Genomic DNA, 19,489 nt, shown 5'->3' on the forward strand with positions numbered 1-19,489 from the left:
CAAGAATATGCATCATGTGCTACAATGTAACGTGTTTGACTAGCCCGGGTCCATGGTTTTCAACTCACAAACTTCGCATGTGACGCTGGGCCTCGTGCCCATAATGATCGCTCAAGGGGCACTTATCATATTATGCATTCAGCCTATTCGCTGGTTGATTTCTGAACTGATAAGCTCGGCTGGTGCTGGTTCGTTGTGAGAGAAAAATAATGTGCATGGCTGATAAGCTCTGGCTGAAACCAACAAGCGAATATATTGATTGTCTTGTCTTGTGCGGCCTCAACTGCCCGTGTGTGCGGTGCAGCAATTTGTTCTTGAATTGGGGATGACATGGATACCTTGTGCTGGGACATACGAGCACATCCCATCTGGATATGGCTTCAGTTTCTCGTTGTGTTTGCCTCCGTTTGTTTCGCTGAAATTTAGTTGCTGCTACTTGTAGATGCTAATTTGTTATGAGAGAAAACATTATTAAAACAAGACGAAGATTAGCGGTGAGGTCTTAGGAGCAGAAGTCAAAACGCATCGTCGTCTTCTTTTTCTTCGTTTTGGTACGAGTGTTTTCGAGCGTGGGGCTGGTAGATTTGTCGGTTGCTTCGCGTGGCTGTGACTCCATAGTTTCTTTTTAGTTCTGCGCATGTTTATGGTTGTTTTTTTTTTTTGAAAGATCCTTTGCGGGCATACATTAATAAGTAGGAAAACATTACAAAATGTGCAAATAACGCACAAGGAGATTTTACGTGGCGTCCATTTCAGGGTGGACTGCTTGTCACCTTGGAACGTCGCTAGCCAAATTTACAATATGAAATAAAATCCTACCGACTTCATAACATGGCATTAAATCATCCAGGTTGCTGTAGCTAAACGTGCTAACTGCTAATGGTTTGGAAATCGAACCGAACCTAGGACAAACTTGTTCATGAGGCCAGGTTTCATCAAAGTTTTATGGGCATTAAATGTGCTAATGTGGCACCGTATTTATGAAGAAAGATTATAAAAGTTTCATTAGAGTAGAGAGATATTTATGAGGATGAAATTCTTCTACACTATTTTTAAAATATAGATATGTTAAAACTGAGACATTGAACCCTCACTAGACTGGCCTGATTATTTTTTTTTTTATCTCCAAACTAAATTGAACCAGACCACCGGTATTCTTGGAACCGAACAAGTCCAGAGTGTGGCTTAACACCATGGTTCCAAAACTGTAGCTAAGCCATTTAATTATCGTGGCTTGGTTCCAACTAAAATAGCTTTCCACTTGCTTTCTTCTATTTTTTTAAATAAGGAAACAAAGTTCCGCTCTTTAACATTCGTAGACGGTAAACAACCGAGAGCCAAAATACAAATGAAAGCCATAAGGCAACAAGTAAAATAAACTTCAGTCCAGCTAGTGAGCACAACAAACAAGGGAAGAACTAGACGGCAACATGATTTCTAAAGCTCCATCTAAACTTTGCAAAGACCGCCATAATTAACGTCTCCCGGTCTCTGTAGCAAATCTTGAACAGAGGTCTATCCTCTGCTAACCACTGTCGGATCCAAAACATCGCCCTGAAAATTACCTTATACAAAAGTGTTACAACTAGCCTTGTTAAATACCATATCATTTCTATTCAACTATATTGCCTAACAAAATGCAGCTGCTCCTAGCAGAATTTGGTTTTTTAGTTTATGACGTGATCCATGAAGCCAAGAACCAAACAAACTAGCAAAGCTAGCAGGTGGTTGAATTCGAAACATGATATGCACAGTATTCCAAATAAAGCGTGCAAGGTGACGGTCAAAGAACAAATGATGAACAGTTTTGATTGAACTACAAAGAACAAAGTGTGCAACGTGACAGCAACACTTCCTTGCAAAAGAACAAAGTGTGCAAGGTGACAGCAACACTTCGACACTTCCTTGCAGTTCCTCTTCGCTAGATTATCTTTTGTAAGTGTTACCCCTTTTTCAAATACCATAGAAAAGTCTTAATTTTCAATGGTATTTTTAATTTCCATATAGGGCTTTTCTCAAGGAGAACACCTTGTTGGATCAAAGTTTTATACATCGACCACATTGTGAATATGCCATTGTTACTGAGGTTCCATCTGAATACATCTTTCCCGTTAGAGAGGAGAAGTTGTACAACTTTTGACACTAAGTCAAACCAAGCATTTCGTTTTTCATTAACCAAACTCTGCCTAAAAGATACATTAAGTGGTATTGTCCCTAAGACATTTGCCACTGTATCATCTTTCCGCCTTAAAGTTCTATACTCCCTCCGGTTCTCTAAAGCAAGTCGTTTTGAGGTTGTCTTAAGTCAAACATTTCAAACTTTGACTACAAATAATTTCTTTTGGGTTGAGTTTGAAAATATAAAAGTGATATAAGTAGATTCATTTCGAAATGTAGTTTCATAAAAGTATATATTGACTATATTTTATAAATATTTTATAGCAAAAAGTTGCAGTCAAAGTCGTTTCTTAAAGACCGTATCGATGTCCAAAATGACTTGCTTTAGAGAACCGGAGGGAGTATAAATTAGGGTAAAATTCTTTAAAAGATTTATCTTCCAACAACACATCCTCCCAAAAACTCACCTCCTCCCCACTCTTCACCTTAAAAGCACCACAACCTAGGAAATCGTCCTTTGCTTTCATAAGATCGGCTCAGAAATGAGAATCGCAAGGCCTATGTTGCACCTGAGTAAGGCATTATTAGACAAATATTTCCTTCTTAGAAGGTTCTGCCAAACCCCCTCCTTATTGGTCAATCTAAACAGCCATTTACTTTCTTCTATGCTGCACACTTTCCTGGTTTTTTACCGGCCAGTCTGTCCTTGAGCTGTGACTTCGATTCATTGTCGAGCACTAAGAACCAATCAAAACTCTCTGCCTCTCCTGCAGACTCAATGCAGTACTCAACAGACTCCACCGCTGTTGCAGCCGGACCTTGAACTCGTACATGAAGAAATCGTCGCAGCCGGGTCAACAGCTGAGGATCTTGTTCCCTCCAATCCGGGCCCTTTGCAGGCAAAATTGATGAAAAGCTAAACACGCTTATTTGTAAATCTTTGGCATATCCGGATTTCAAACTATGGTTGAGGAGGGCATATGCTGATGCCTCCAACTAAACACCAAGAGGCTCCCATCATTGACAAATTTTGCATGAAAAAATATCGTAATTATAATCCGACCAACATCAACTAAACTCAGTAAGGAACCGAAGGGACTAGCAGCAAGTTGTATCCAAGATACTGCACACCATTAATCACATTTTAATTTTTAAAGCTAGCAGTAAACTCTCATGCAATAAGTGCACATAACTTCTTAAAAAATACACTATAAAATTTTGAAATGAAGGGCTAGCGATTAAGTAGTCTATTTAATTTGCTTCAACAAAATCACACTGCACACATACCGACATACTCTACTCCGTATATTCGATCTACGCTCTTGGGCTGAAGTGTTGAGTGACCGCCGGCGGCGAGCTGGAGTGGACGTCCCCGTCACCGTCGGCCGTCGTAGGGCTCGTCGTCGAAGTGTACGGCATGGTAACAGAAGACCCGACAGTGGTGGTGGTGTCGTTGAACTGAATGGTGGAGGCACCGAACGGCTGCAGGTACACAGCGACCGGCATCTTGGGCGGCAGCAGCGGCATCCTGAACTTCCTCGACCGCAGTGCCTCGGCGGCCTGCCGGATCCCCGGTCGCATCTTTGGGTCCGGGTGCGCGCACCAGAGCCCGACGGTGACCACCCGCTCCATCTCCCACAGGTCGAAGGCTCCACCAAGCCGCTCGTCGGCGGCGTCCAGAGCGGCGCCTCGGCCGTGCATGTCCCAAGCCCACTCCACCAGCCGGAACACCTGTCCGTCCTTCCCCTCGCACACGCTAGTAGGCGGCGCCATCGGCCGGCGCCCGCAGGCGACCTCAAGCAGCACGATGCCGAAGCTGTACATGTCGGACTCCGGGGAGGCCTTGCCGGTGATGACGCACTCCGGGTCCAGGTACCCTGGCGTGCCAGCGACGGCAGTCATGGTCTGCAGGCTCATGCCGTGGTCGATGAGCCGTGCCAGGCCGAAGTCGCCGAGCTTGGCGTTGAAGGACTCGTCCAGCATGATGTTGCTCGGCTTGATGTCGCCATGGACGATGCACTGGTCCCACTCTTGGTGGAGGTACAACACGGCGGAAGATAATCCAATAATTATCTGGTATCTGAAAATTCAAAATTGAGGTAAAAATTAGGCACAACTTTATGCTTGGTCGATTTGATTCCATGAAAGGAAGTACATCTACGGATTTCCAAAAAATAAAAGGTACTTCAAGACTCAAGAATAGAGCTCTAAGTTTTGCCGGATAGTACAGAGCTTCATTAATCTACAAGGTATAATCATAGTAGAAAACCCAGCAAGTGTTCAAAGATCACATTACTCCTACTACTACTGCTACTACAAAATATTGGAGGCCACTACATACTCTGCTCTGCCGCGCATTGAAACCCGTTAAGCTCGTCTAATTCGAGATAAAGCAAACATTCATTTAGTGTTATGCCCTGCTCGTTTGTTCTTTTTACCTTTTAGACCTCCTGAGTTAGTTACTCCCTCCGTCTCTAAAGGCCCTGCATCTGTCTCTGGCGTGGCCTAACGGTACCAAGCTTCTCCCCTGTGTTTTCATTGCATCTGCTTCAGTCGTCTCTTTTATGCTTCATAGTCTGAGCTCGTCCCTCACTCCAACACAATACTTTGCTATGTTACATCCTTCTTGCTTGACAACGGTGCACCCCCTTCCGCTGATGTAGTGCAGATTACAACATCCGGCAGGTAACCCATTTTTATGGTCTGATATAATTTGTTTTCTTATTCAACGACACTTTCCTTTTGTGATACGATTAAATTGACCATTTATTTACTGTGGCATTGAAACATGTTTCTATTATTTTTGTTTTATCTACTACAGTTTAGATGAAAATTCTTTAAAAGTGCATGCGTGGGGCAATATATGTGGTTTGGCTTTATTTTCTTTATTTAATAATTTCATGGCCTGGTGTGTAATAAAAACGTAAGCATATGCGTATACATATTGGATGTTTTTTATAATGGCAGTAGTGTTCATGGCCTGGTGTGTAATAAAAACGTAAGCATATGCGTATACATATTGGATGTTTTTTATAATGGCAGTGGTGCAATAAATGCATATTGCTTTTTGTTTTGCATGATTGTTGTGATAATTTATAGGACTTGAGAGTTATTGCCCAAGCTCTTTTAGAATATTAAAATAGTAGATTGTTGGATTATGTTTCGTAATTATTGTCGTTTTCCACTTCTTCTATACAGGAAGGTTTTCTAGAGACGTTCCCAAAAGGCTTTTTATCGATATCTAGTGACGGGCCAAAACTTAGCCTAGAACAATGGTTTTAACCTGAGAGAGGCACCTCAGGCCTTGTGCGTTGCATCTTTACAACCACGCCTCAAAGCCACTTATGACTAAGGCCCCCTTTAGTATGCAGGATTTTTTTGCGTTCCTGCTTTTTTACTGTGAAATTCCTATACAATTTCTCTAAAATTCCTACATTTCAAAGAGCTCTAAGTGGGAAGCGGCTGATACATTCCTTTTTTATTCATTTTAGTGAATATTGTAAAACATTTTGGAGACTCTAAACGAATTCAAATGAAAAAAGTTTGAACTAAAAAGTTTTAGATCTCTTCGAGTACAACTTTGGTTTAGGTCGTTTCTATATCAAAAGTTATTTGAAAAAATTAAAGAATATATTATTTTCAAAATTACTAATATTAAAATGCAATTTTGGGATAAATAATTTTAAATGAAAAAGTTGTCAACTACAAGGTTGCATATCTCTTCAAGTACTATAACATTGGTTTAAGTCATTTTTCCATCCGAGGTTCTTTGAAAAAATAAAAAATGAATTTCAAAAATATGAAAACTTAAAAGAGTTTTCATAAACTACATGGTTTGAAATAAAAAGTAGTAAACTACAAAATTGGGTTCCAAATTTTATTCAGGTCGTTTCTACACTTAAAAGATTACTACAACTTTGATTTAGGTCGTTTCTACATTCGGGATCATTTTAAAATTTTGAAAATTTGAATTTTAAATTATTAAAACTTAAAACAATTTTTTGGGCTTAAATGATTAAAAATGGAGAATTCGTCAACTACGAAGTTGTAAAATCTCTTCAAGAACTATAACTTTTATATAAAGTTTGTCTTCTTGACTTGATTTGAAACATATGATTTCTACTGTGTTACACCTATTTTTAGAGGCATGTCAAACTGCTAAAGGCCTATAGAAATCCATTTATAGAGATACTGAAATTCTCAGTTGCCTTTAGAAATGCCTTCATTTCTAGATGTAGCTAGAAATCATAGTTGCCTCTAAACGCAACATTTTTAAATGCAGTTGGGGATTCCAGCCATCTCTAAGAGCAACTCCAAGAGAGTAGTTATTCCTAGCATGGAGTCCAATTTAGATTTTTTGTGATATAAAATTGACTCCAATAGAAATTCTATCTGGGATTCCAAAATAACTAGCCATCTATTCCATAAATCTCAGTAGCTATATGAAGCTAGCAAGCTCGCTCGCCATCTCGCTCTCCAGCGCTTGACGTGGCTAGTTTTAAAGATGGAGAGAAGCTAATTTTACATAAACTGTTGGAGATCTCCAAAATTTTAAGAGGCTTTCTATTTTAGATAATAGCTAGATCATGAAATTTGGACTATTTTTAGATAGACTCTTGGAGTTGATATAAGGTATTTCTATACATCATGGGCGGCGGTGCATTGTGAGCAGAGACGAGGAGGTTGAAAGGCACCATCACTCCATGGGGGATGTCACATCCGGACCAGTTTGGAATTTGGACCATAGTGGGCCATGTGCATGTTAATAATATATTGTGGGGGTTTAGTCCCACCTTGGTTGTTAAAGGTGGGTTAGACCAACATATAAGACTTTTAGGGCCTATCCCACCATCCCCGGGTTAATCCTTTTACACGAAGCGAGGATAAAAACGTAAGTGGGATGGTGGTACGTGTGGTTCACTCGGCGTGTAGAGTGGATCTAAGCCGTTTGGACTCTGAGGCGTTGCAAATGGTTTCGGAGCTGACCTTCGTGGCCATGAGCACGTGCGGGTTAGGGGTGCGAACATGGGGCTCATTACGCATGTAGGCCCTACGGGGTGCAAGGCTTGGCACATGTGTCAGCACTGGACACACGGTCGTGTGTGCTAAGAGGGAACATTCCTGGTCATCGTTTGCCTGGTTGTGGGTGTGTTGGGATGACAAGGATGTCAGGGCCTTTGAGGGGTCGTGAAAGCCCTAGTTTGGTTTTGGCTAATTAATGAAACCTAAGTACTAACCTTTGTCATGAGTGTCATGTGAACAAGGTTGGTACATGCCAAGTGATGGATCTTGGTGATGAAGTCCATGGAGGTGTAGATGGACATGTGATGTTGATGATGATCAAGCTCCGACTTAGATTGCCCTATTATGAAAAGGGGAGAAATCATAGTTGATGCGGTTGTCAAGTGCCATTAGGTGATCTAACTCGATTGCATATGCATTGGAACCTAATGAGCTAACACACCCTTGGGAATTGACTTAGAATGTTGCTAACTCACATACACATGTGTTGGAATACTCGAGGTTGGCACACTTGCACAAGGGTGAAGAGATTGGAGTTGAAAAGGATAAGACAGTGATGATCGGACTCTGGGTTCGGAAAGGACGGGACTCTGTGTAAGTTAGTCTGGTCGCAAACCCTAGCCTCGGGCTAAGAACGGGCTCGGACAGGACCCTAAAGATTTGAGGGACCAGACCCTATCTCTCGAGTTCGGTTATTCACTGTTGGTGGCGCGTGAACACGTGGCAGCGTTGGACTCTAGCTTGGGTCCGGTCAGCTAGGACCGGACTTGATCAGAGGTCACCTAGACCTCTTGGTTTGATTTTTGTGCACACCAGAATCTAGCTTCCGTCGGGTCTATTCGTTTGTTTAACACAAGTTTGGTCATCGGTTTGAAACGTGCAGGCGAGTGAGACTACTGAGATCAGAATTAGGGGCATGTTCGGTCATCATGACCGGACCTAGTCCAGTCGATTTAGAGCTCTCTGGATCATCTCTATTTTTGTTTGAACTCATGGGCACTGAGGCTTCGGACCCTGACTGCTGTGTCCGGTCTGGAGTGTGCGTGTGAGGGCTAAGCGCGACAATGATCGATTTCAAATAGCAGCTGGCGTGGCGCACTCTAATTGGCTGATGGAGGCAATAGGCTCACAGGATCAGACTCTGGGCAAAGTCTGGTCACAGGGTCCGGCCGTCCCCGAAGTGCATAACGGTTAGATTTTGAAGGGGGTCTATAAATGGACCATGGCTGGCCTTAGGGTGTTTCTATTGGTCATTTGACAATCTTGGCATCCCATTGAGCTGAGAAACACCACTCCCACTCATCTCTCTTGATTGTTCATCATCCAAGTGAGTTGGGAGAGCATCCATGTGCATTTGCATCGTGTTGGCGCATATAGTGGCACATGTGGTTGCATCGCTATGGGTTTTCTTGTTACTCTTGGTGGTTGCCACCACCTAGACGGCTTGGAGCAGCGGAGGAGCATTGGCACAAGTTGGTGACTATTTGTGGCCATCTCTTGGTGATTTGTGAGGGGTCTTGTACCTTCCCCAACAAAGAGCCAAAAGGTAACTCTAGTAAATTGCTCGTGTCATTGAGTTGCCTCACTTGTGGGTAGGTTCTTGCGGTGCCCAAATGTTGGGCTAGGTTTGTGAAACACCTATTAGCCGCCAAATCACCAAGTGTTGGTTGACACAACGGGGACTAGCATGCCGGCAAGCACATCAACCTCGGGAGAAAAATCATGTGTCACTTGTCTCATTGGATATCTCCCGGTGTTCATTTGGTATTCATATTGATTGATTGATTGATTGCCTTAGATGGTACAATCATCCTACTCATCTCCCTTGTATTACATTGATTCATACTTGTAGTTAGAGTAGAGTAGCTCTCTTGCTAAGTTAGTTTAGTAGCTTATTTAGTCTCTTGTTAGTTGTTAGCTAGCTCAACTAGAGTAAGAGTAGTGACATAGCCTAGGCGTGTGCCTAGAGATTATAAAGAACTAGAATTATGGTGTAGGTGGCTTGCAACCATTTAGGTTACTAACCCTTTGATCTAGTGATTTTGTAGAGATTTTAATAGGCTATTCACCCCCTCTAGCCATTAAGGACCTTTCAAGTGGTATCAGAGTCATGGTCACTGTTTAATCAAGGCTTAACATCCTTCGGTGTCAAAAGATGGCTCAAGTTGTGTTCAACCATGTTAGGGGCCAACCACAATTCTTTGATGTCACATGGTATGATTATTGGAAGAGAAAGATGAAGATGTATTTGGGTTCAATAATGATCAAGTGTGGAAAGTGACTGAGAGTGATTTTGTGATTCTTGATCCCACCAACCTCACCAATAATGACAAAGAAAACAAGCAATGCAACACTATGGCTCTCAACACCATCTACAATGCAATTGATTCAAAGGTGTTTGAGAAAATCAAAGATTGTGAGAAAGCAAGTGAAGTATGGAAGAGATTGGAGGAAACCTATGAGGGCACACCGGCGGTCAAGTGTGCCAAGCTATACATTCTTAAGGACAAGTCGATAAGCTTCAAGATGAAGAATGATGAGAGTATCCCAGAGATGTTCCATAGGCTCTAAGTTATTGTAAATGATTTGAAGGCATTGGGTGAGAAGATCAATGATGAAGATGTTTCCCATCAGTTCTTAATGTGCTTACCTCCAAGATTTGAAATATTGAGGTTGATCATCTTTAGAGGAGGATTGAAAGATATAACCCCTAACCAAGTACTAGGTGATATCATGACACAAGAGACATACTGTGTGAAAAGGGAAGAGATGACCAAGATGAGAAGAAGGATGATGACAATGACAAGAAGAAGAGTGCAACATTCAAGGCTAGCACATCATCCAAGAGCAAGAGCAAGTCAAAGAAAGAAGAATCAAGTGAAGATGAGCAAGCAAGTGACATTGATGATGAAGCTATGGCTCTCTTTGTGTGCAAGATGGGCAAATTCATGAAGAAGAAAGGCTATGGTGCAAGAAAGAGAAGAGATCACAACAAAGAGTATGTGAGAAGATGCTACAAGTGCAAGAGAAAGGATCACGTTGTAGCGGATTGTCCCTACAATAGTGACAATGATGAGGATGAGAAGAAGAAAGAAAAGAAGGAGAAGAAGATGACATTTAAGAAGAAAAAGAAGGGCAGCGGCTATGTGGTTACTTGGGTTATTGATGCCTCTTCGAATAGTGATGATTCAAGTGATGATGATAAGAAATCCATGAAGAAGGCACTTGCAAGTATCGCCATCAACAACAAGCCTTCTCTCTTTGATGCTCCATCGACATGCTTCATGGCTAAGCCCACTAAGGTATAATATCCTAAGAGCGATAGTGAGAGTGATGATGATGAGGAGCACTCAAAGGAGGACCTCATGGGCATGTTAGAGCAAGCTCATACTTGTTTTGAGAAGAGAAAGGAGTGCAAAGAATTGACCAAGAAGCTTAAAGCTCTTGAACAATCCTTTAATGAGCTCAATGTTACTTATGAGAGTCTAAAAGAATACCATGAGGAGCTTGGCAAATCTCATAAGAAGCTTGGAAAAGCTCACTCTTTTCTCCTTGAACAAAACAAGGAGGAGGTTGTTGTAACATGTGACGTAGGCTCTACTTGTGCAATGAATCTTTCTATGAATGATCTATCATTGTTGCTCCCACTAACCCTTCGTGTAGCACTTCCACTTCTACCTCTTCTACTAGTGATGGTTTCACTTGTGATGCCTCACTAATGGTTGAGAATGAGACCCTCAAGAAGGAGGTAAATGAGCTCACTCACGCCTTAGGCAAGGCCTATGGTGGTGAGGACCGCTTGCTTATGTGCTTGGTTAGCCAAAGAGCATCTCTATATAAAGAGGGACTGGGCTATACCCCTCAAGAAGGGCAAGGTGGCCTTTGCTCCACACAAGACTAGTTTTGTGAATAATAATGGTTGTTATTGCTATAGTTGTAAGCTAGTTGGTCACAAAGAGCATGAATGCAAGAACACGAACAAGAATGCTAGTGTATCCTTAATTAAGTTTGATTCTTGTTATTTACTCACTAAGGGTGCCAATGGTGTGAAGGCTAAGTTTATTGGTACATCCATGTTGGGCTCAAAGAAGAAAGCCATTTGGGTACCAAAGAGCTTAGTGACTAACCTTCAAGAACCCAAGCAAGTTTGGATACCTAAAAAATTGATCTTCTTTTGTATGTCAATTATAAAGCCAGAGGAAGGCATTGGGGGCTTAATAGTGGGTGCACACAACACATGACCGGTAAAGCAAGAATATTCAATTCAATCAACACCAATGATAGCAATGGTTATGATAGTATCACATTTGATGACAATGGCAAAGGCAAGGTCAACGGGCTTGGTAAGATTGCTATATCCAATGACATAAGGATTTCTAATATGCTACTAGTAGAGAGCTTGAACTTCAACCTATTGTTGGTAGCTCAATTGTGTGATCTTGGTTTCAAATGCATTTTTGGTGTGGATGATGTAGAGATCATAAGTGTAGATGGATTTAACTTGATATTCAAAGGCTTTAGGTATGAGAATCTATACTTGGTTGATTTCAATGCTAGTGAAACCCAATTCTCAACATGTTTGTTAACCAAGTCTAGCATGTGTTGGTTATGACATAGAAGGCTTGGTCATGTTGGAATGAAATAATTAAATAGATTGATTAAGCATGACTTGGTTAAGGGCTTAAAGTATGTAGTATTTGAGAAGGATAAGCTATGTAGCTCTTGCCAAGTGGGGAAACAAGTTGGTAACACTCATCCTAAGAAGAGCATCATGAGAACTAGTAAGGCATTTGAGTTGTTGCACATGGATTTATTTGGACCAACACAATATACTAGCACTGGTGGCAACAAATATGGCTTTGTGATAGTGGATGATTACACTAGATACACTTGAGTGTTCTTTCTAGTTGACAAGAGTGATATGTTTGCAACCTTCAAATCATTTGTCAAGAGAGTTCATAATGAGTTTGAAACAACCATAAAAAAAGTGAGAAGTGACAATGGTAGTGAGTTCAAGAATACTAGAATTGATGATTTGTGTGATGAGTTTGGCATTAGGCATCAATTCTCAGTCAAGTACACTCCACAATCGAATGGTCTTGTTGAGAGGAAGAATAGAACTTTGATTGACATGGCAAAATCAATGCTAAGTGAATACAATGTTAGTCATTCATTTTCGGCCGAAGTAATCAACACGAATTGCTATTGTAGCAACCGTCTCTATTGTCACCCATTGAAGGAAAAGACCCCATATGAGCTCTTGAATGGTAGAAAGCCCAATATTGCATACTTTCAGATTTTTGGTTGCAAATGCTACATATTGGAGAAAGACACTAGATTGAGCAAATTTGAGAAGAAATGTGATAAATGATTATTAACTAGTTACTCCACTACTAGCAAGGCTTATAGAGTTTGGAATTTGGCTAGTGGTACTCTTGAAGAAGTTCATGATGTTGAATTTGATGAAACCAAAGGTTCCTAAGAAGAAGATGAGAATCTAGATGATGTGAGAGGCTTTCAATTGGTCAATGCTATTAAGAACATGGATGTTGGTGATATAAGGCCTAGAGAGGTGATTGATGTTGAAGATGACAAGAATCAAGTGCTCCCTACCTCAAATGTGTAAGCTAGTGGTTCTCATGATCAAAATCAAGCTAGTACAAGTGGTGCTCAAGTGCAAGATCAACAAGTGGCTAGTTCATCATCTCAACCAAATGACCAACCAAGTGCAAGCAATCAAGTTTAAGTGCTTCAACCAATCATATAGCAAGAGATCATCCACTGGATACTATTATTGGAGATATTTTAAGAGGTGTGCAAACTAGATCAAGATTGGCTTCATTTTGTGAGTATTTCTCATTTGTGTCATCAATTGAACCAAAGAAGATAGACGAACCTTTGAAGGATATTGATTGGGTAAATGCCATGCATGAAGAGCTAAATAACTTTACAAGAAATCAAGTATGGGAGTTAGTTGATAGGCCTAAGGATCATAATGTGATTGGAACCAAGTGGGTCTTTAGGAACAAGCAAGATCAAGATGGAATAGTAGTGAGGAACAAAGCAAGATTGATAACTCAAGGTTACACACAAGTTGAAGACCTTGACATTGGAGAAACATATGCCCTGGTGGCTAGATTAGAAGCTATTAGGATCTTGTTAGGCTATGTGCACACAACATCAAGTTGTACCAAATGGATGTGAAGAGTGCATTCTTGAATGGGTACACAAATGAGTTGGTGCATGTTGAGCAACCACCTGGTTTCAAAGATGACAAGAAACCCAACCATGTTTATAAGATAATGAAAGCATTATATGGCTTGAAGCAAGCACCAAGAGCATGGTATGAGAGTTTGAGGGACTTCCTACTCTCTAAGGGATTCAAGATGGGCAAGGTTGACACCACTCTCTTCACAAAGAAGATAGGCAATGACTTGTTTGTGTTGCAAATAGATGTGGATGACATTATCTTCGGTTCAACCAATCAAGACTTTTATGAAGAGTTTGAAAATATGATGGTTAATGAGTTTGAGATGTCCATGATTGGAGAGCTTAGTTACTTCCTTGGTCTTCAAATCAAGCAAATGAAGAATGGTACATTTGTGAGTCAAGGCAAGTACATCAAAGACATGCTCAAGAAGTTTGGAATGGATGATACCAAAGCTATTAGTATACCTATGGGGACAAATGGAAACATGGATAATGATGCTAGTGGAAATATAGTGGATCAAAAGATGTATCAATCTATGATTGGAAACCTACTCTATGTGACTGTATCAAGGCCACATATGATGTTTAGTGTATGCATGTGTGCTAGATTTCAAGCCTCACCAAGAGAAAGTCATTTTAAGGCAACAAAGAGAATATTAAGGTACTTGAAGCATACACAATTATGGTATCCCAAAGGAGCAAACTTTGAGTTGATTAGTTATTTGGACTCTAATTATGCGGGATGCAAAGTTGAGAGAAAGAGCACTTCAGGCACATGTCAATTATTGGAAAGATCACTTGTGTCTTGGTCATCAAAGAAGCAAAATAGTGTAACACTTTCAACCACCGAAGCGGAGTACATTTTGGCCGGTAGTTGTGCTCAATTACTTTGGATGAAGGCTACTTTGAATGATTTTGGAATCAAGTTCAAACAAGTACCATTGCTATGTGACAATGAGTGTGCCGTGAAGCTCACCAACAACCCGGTTCTACATTCAAGAACAAAGCACATAGATGTCCACCATCATTTCATAAGAGATCATCAACAAAAAGGGAAGATTTCAATTGAGAGTGTGGGCACCGATGATCAACTTGTCGATATTTTCACCAAGCCACTTGATGAGAAGAGGTTTTGCAAGTTAAGGAATGAATTGAACATACTTGACTTCTCAAATATGTGTTGATGCACCCCACTTATATGATATGCCTCTCCTTCGAGCGAAGCAAGGTAAAAATGCTTGACATGTCATTCATACTTTGCTAAGGACTTTGTTTAGTGCATCTAGTCATTCCTCACAAGTTTTAGGCTCATTCATGAAAATCAAATGAAATTGATGCTTGTATGGTACCACTGTTGCTTCTATGCTTGAAATGATCTAGTGGTAGCATATGACATGTTTGTGGGCTTGTGAACCTAGTGTTTAATCTAGAAAAATTGCTATAAGTGTTTAACTCAACATTGTCAAGATAACCCTTGCAATGAGGTATGAAGAAGCTTGACATTGAATCAAACCGAGTAAAATATTTTTTGCAAGTAATCTAGATTGAACCAAATTTAGAAAAATGATCCTCACATAACATGGTCTTACACCAACCTATCTAAAATTTTGAGCTCACCTTTTATGGTATTTAATGACAAAGGGGGAGAAGTAATTCCCAAACATAAGAAGGATAGATAGGATTGACAAAGGAAGGGGTTCAATTAAATTTGAAGCACACAAGTAGGGGGAGTAAGCTCATAAACTTATATGTTGCATTTGAATATGCATTTCATATGTTTGCTTGCATGCACAAGTTTTCAATTCAAAATCAATGTTTGTGTGGTGTATGCTAGATTGTAGAAAATGATTGATGAAATGAAAACTAGCATGCTTAAGATAGCTAGACACTTGAATTATTTCATAAATGGTACTAGAACCATGATTCTAATGTTGATCTCATGAGGTATCTAGTGTTTCTATGTTTCAAGTGGTATCTAGTGTTTCTATGTTTCAAGTGACGCACTCCAGAAGGGTGCAATCACCGACCGGCGAGGGGAGCCAGTGACGAGACATCCCCAACCCCACAAACGCGATCGCGTCCTTCTGGACTTCAACGGGTATGGGCTTTTGATTTTGCAAGTTGCAGCAAAATTTGGATATATAACCTATGACCATGCACTCATGAATGTCTATTTCTTACAATTTTGATTTAGGAATGAGGCGTTTCTTTGGTTGATAGAAGGACCCGCCCTGACGGTGGCGAAAGTAACAAAATCACTGGTGAGTCTGATTCAAAATCATACGTGATCCAGCTCTTTGAAAACAAATGTATGAGTATGCACCTAAAATTCAAGACCGAGTTAGGAGAGCATGATGATCCATAGTTACCAATTAGCACTTAAATTTATCTTTATGTTTCATTTTTGAAGTTTCTGTAAACTTGTGTATCAGAAGATTATTTTAATTTTAAACTATCATGGCTATCTAATTTTAGATCTATGTTATATATTTAATTTGTGTTGTTTGTCACTATTAAGCATATATTATGGCATATTGTCTCGCCCAGGCTCTCTGACTTTCCATATCCTTCATAAATGCTAGGAATAGATATTTTAGTGAAAAACTATTCTCCAACAACTTCTCTAAATGGCCATCCAAATATAGCCATCTTCTATTCCGGATTTTTCGCTAGCCAAATATAGAAGACGAGAATGACTCTCTAGAGTACGCATGAGATATAGCAAAACTGTTGAAGAATGAAAAGATATAGAGATCGATTTTTATGCAAAATAGCTCTCCAAATGATAATTTAGAGAGTGCGATTTAGAAAGTGTTCTAAAACTCATGGACTCCGCCACTGGCTGGGAAGCCTAGTGGTCTTTAAAAATCGATTTATAAATTAAGACAGACTGGCTGAAGAATCATTTTAAAAGGTTGATTTTTATAGAGCGGCCAGTAGCAAAAAAATAGAACACCCCTCTAAATACCAGTCATGCAGTAGTGTGAAAGTTTCAAATATTATTGCCTCAGACTTTTTAAACCGCTGAGTACGTGCCCAAAAATAAATGGAGAGACCGTATTAATCAAACCTGTAAAAGATGCCAAACCGGTAAAACTCAAGGGTTTTCGTGTCTGCGAACATAGCTGTCTAATTTGACTTGAAATTTCCACGCTTGGTTGAATTGCTGGCTTTTCCACGTGGACATATGTGCATTTTTCTGCTTTTTTGGGCAGGACCGCGGGAGGCTTCATCTGCCAATTTTCTTGGCCGATTCTAATCAGTGTAAAATATATAGGTGCTGACAAAATAAGCGTGCTACTGGCGGATCGCTACGTGCACCATACAGCAGACTGCATCGGCCAAGTTTAAGGCTTGTCGCCCATCGGGAGTGAGAAAAGTAGTAGAGCAGCAAGGACAAGGGTAAGATAGCTACATGTGCATACCTCGTCGGCCATGTCAGTGTCACCTCTGTGCTGTAGAGGTGGCCATCGAGGCTGCCATTGCTGACCAGTTCGTAGACCAGCAGGAGCCGCCTCCGGCCATGGCACCAGCCGATGAGCTGCACCAGGTTCCGATGCCGCAGCCGGCTGATGACGGTGACCTCGGACCGGTACTCCTTCCTTCCCTCCATGGACGCCCCCCGAGAGAACACCTTGATGGCGACATCGAGGCCGGACTCCTTCAGGTGGCCTCGGTACACCGACCCCGACCCGCCCTGCCCCAGTTTCCCCTCCGCCGCGAAGTCCTTCGTCGCCACCGCGAGTTGGGCGTACGGGATGGGTCGGGGCCCCGTGCTGGGCTCGAAGTCGCTGTCATCGACGACGTCGAGGGAGTCGTCGCCGTCCGTGGTTAGCTTCTCTTCGTCGTATGGTTGCTTGCCCCTTCTCCTTGACCGCCGAACTAGTAGCACCGCCACGGTGGCCACGAGTAGGAGAACCAGCAACCCAGCGGCGGCCACTCCGGCGCTGAGTTGTAGGGTGGTCTTCTTGGTGGACGAGGTCACAGGGATGGCTGCTGTTCTTGGTTGCCAACGTCGAGAGGAACGAGAACGAGAGCACCGTGTGGTTTGCAGCGTACTTGTCGCCTGTCGCCGCCGAGAAGCCAACTGCGACTTTCTCCGGCAGCAAGCTTCTCAAGTCCACGGTGGCTACGGACGTGTAAGTGGCGCTTCCGACCATCAGGGTGACGTCAAGACCGCGCGTGCGGTTGTCGTAGACGACTGTAGCGAACACCACGCCGGCGTCGACGAGGCTGCCGTCTGGCAACACCGTGTAGTCGCCGCGGGAGTCCATGTTGTTGATGTCGATGCCGATGTGCTGGCTGCTCGGGTCCCAGATGTCCTTGTGGATGTCGAACTCCACGGCGACGAACCTCGAGTCGCCGGACGCGTTGAACCTGGAGTAGTTAGGCACCTCGCTCTCATCGAAGAGGCCGAGGCAGCCGTCGTAGGACTCCTGCGGCAGGTCCGGCGTGTACGGCGCGAGGAAGAACGTCATGCCGTGCCCGGCTCTTGCAGCGCCCTTGCCAGCCACTGACTGGATGCTGAAGCTGAAGTTCGCGGTGAAGCTGGCAGCCTCGCCGGTGGTGCCGTCCCAGAGCTGCACCGGCTGCTTGTGCCACGCCCGCCCCCTGGCACGCCCTGCGAACTCGTCACCGAGCAGCTCGATCCCTGCCATCGAGTACCCGTGCGTCGTCCTCCGGCCTGAAGTCATCGGGGTTGAAGGAGCTGTAGTTGTAGCTGAAGGAGAGAGAATTGGCATGATAAGGGACATGCAGTGAGAGGGCCAAGCAGAAGAATAAAAGCTGCTGCTGACGAGCTCTGATGCTTGAGCATGAGCACAAGTTTTTTACAGCCATGGAAGTTATTTGGGTGTGTTCGTCTAATTAGATGATTGGACTGTCACAACAATGGCATACTCACTCGATCAGTTACGTTGTGTGTGGGATAAGTCGACCATCATGCCTCATCAATAGTAGCTAAGTACTCAAATTCAGAACTCACGGTTGTCAAGTGGGTCCCATGCTTCGGGACGGTCCACACAAGTAGCTAGCTAGTGAGACTTTTTATGAGCATGATGTCGACTAAATCTATTATCCAGAGTATTTTTTTGCGTAATTTTAAAAAATAAATCTTAGAAACTCTCTGAATAATCGTAATCATCTGGCCTTTGAGTTGATAAACCCTAATCAACATTATCAATAATAACAATTGAAGCTATTTTGCCCGAACTCTACCATAATCACTACTAGATACTACCTCTGTCCCTAAAAGGATGCACCTATGAGTTGTATGCTAGTTAAAATGCTTTATGTTTAACCAAGTTTCAAGAAAATACATTTTATTTGATATTTATGGTTCCAAATCAATTTATAACTAGTCTTTCTTCCCTCGTACTAACTCCTAAATGTGATGATTTTTTTTCCTAAAATTTTCTAAAATCATTCCCTATCAAGTTACTGTGTTGATTTGGTCATTCTTTTCATTTGACAAAGTTTGAGGCAATTCAAATTTTCAAATTTTAAAAAATGACAAGTTCTAACGAGATTTTCAACCATTAAATGATTTCAGCTGAAAAAGTGATGATTACCAAAGTTTTATAACTCATCAAGATCTACAACTTTTATTTTGGTCATTTCTTCATCTGATAAAGTGATAGTAAACATTGTTCACAAATCAATATGTCTCGCATATAGTTCATGAAACTATGAGTCATATATGAATTTGTGAACAATGTTTACTAATACTTTATTACATGAAGAAGTGACCAAACTAAAAGTTATAGATAGTGATGGGTTTAACAACTTTTATGTTCACGACTTTTATAGTTGAAATCATTTAAGGTTTTCAAAATCTTGTTTGAAGTTGCCATTTCTTGAAATTCAAAATTTCAACTGTTTAAATTTGATCAAATGAAAAGATGACCAAAATAAAAGTTGTAGATAGTGATGTGTTCAACAACTTCTATGTTCATGACTTTATTATTTGAAACAATTTAAGGTTTCAAAATCTTATTTGAAGTTGACATTTATTGAAATTCAAAATTTAAACAGTTCAAATTTGGTCAAATGAAAAGATGAATAAAATATAAGTTGGAGATCTTGACGAGTTATACAACTTTGGTATTCATCATCTTTATAGCTGAAATCATTTAATGGT

The 19,489-nt window shown here is 41.4% G+C and overlaps 1 pseudogene; it reads right to left on the reverse strand.

Annotated features, from left to right (window-relative positions):
* Window positions 1–3,211: 3,211 nt before the first annotated feature.
* LOC136492955 (L-type lectin-domain containing receptor kinase IX.1-like) lies at window positions 3,212–18,257 on the reverse strand (annotated as a pseudogene).
* Between the last annotated feature and the right edge of the window lie 1,232 nt (window positions 18,258–19,489).

The sequence above is a fragment of the Miscanthus floridulus genome, chromosome 11 (genome assembly GCF_019320115.1).
Source record: "Miscanthus floridulus cultivar M001 chromosome 11, ASM1932011v1, whole genome shotgun sequence".
NCBI classification, from domain to species: Eukaryota; Viridiplantae; Streptophyta; class Magnoliopsida; order Poales; family Poaceae; genus Miscanthus; species Miscanthus floridulus.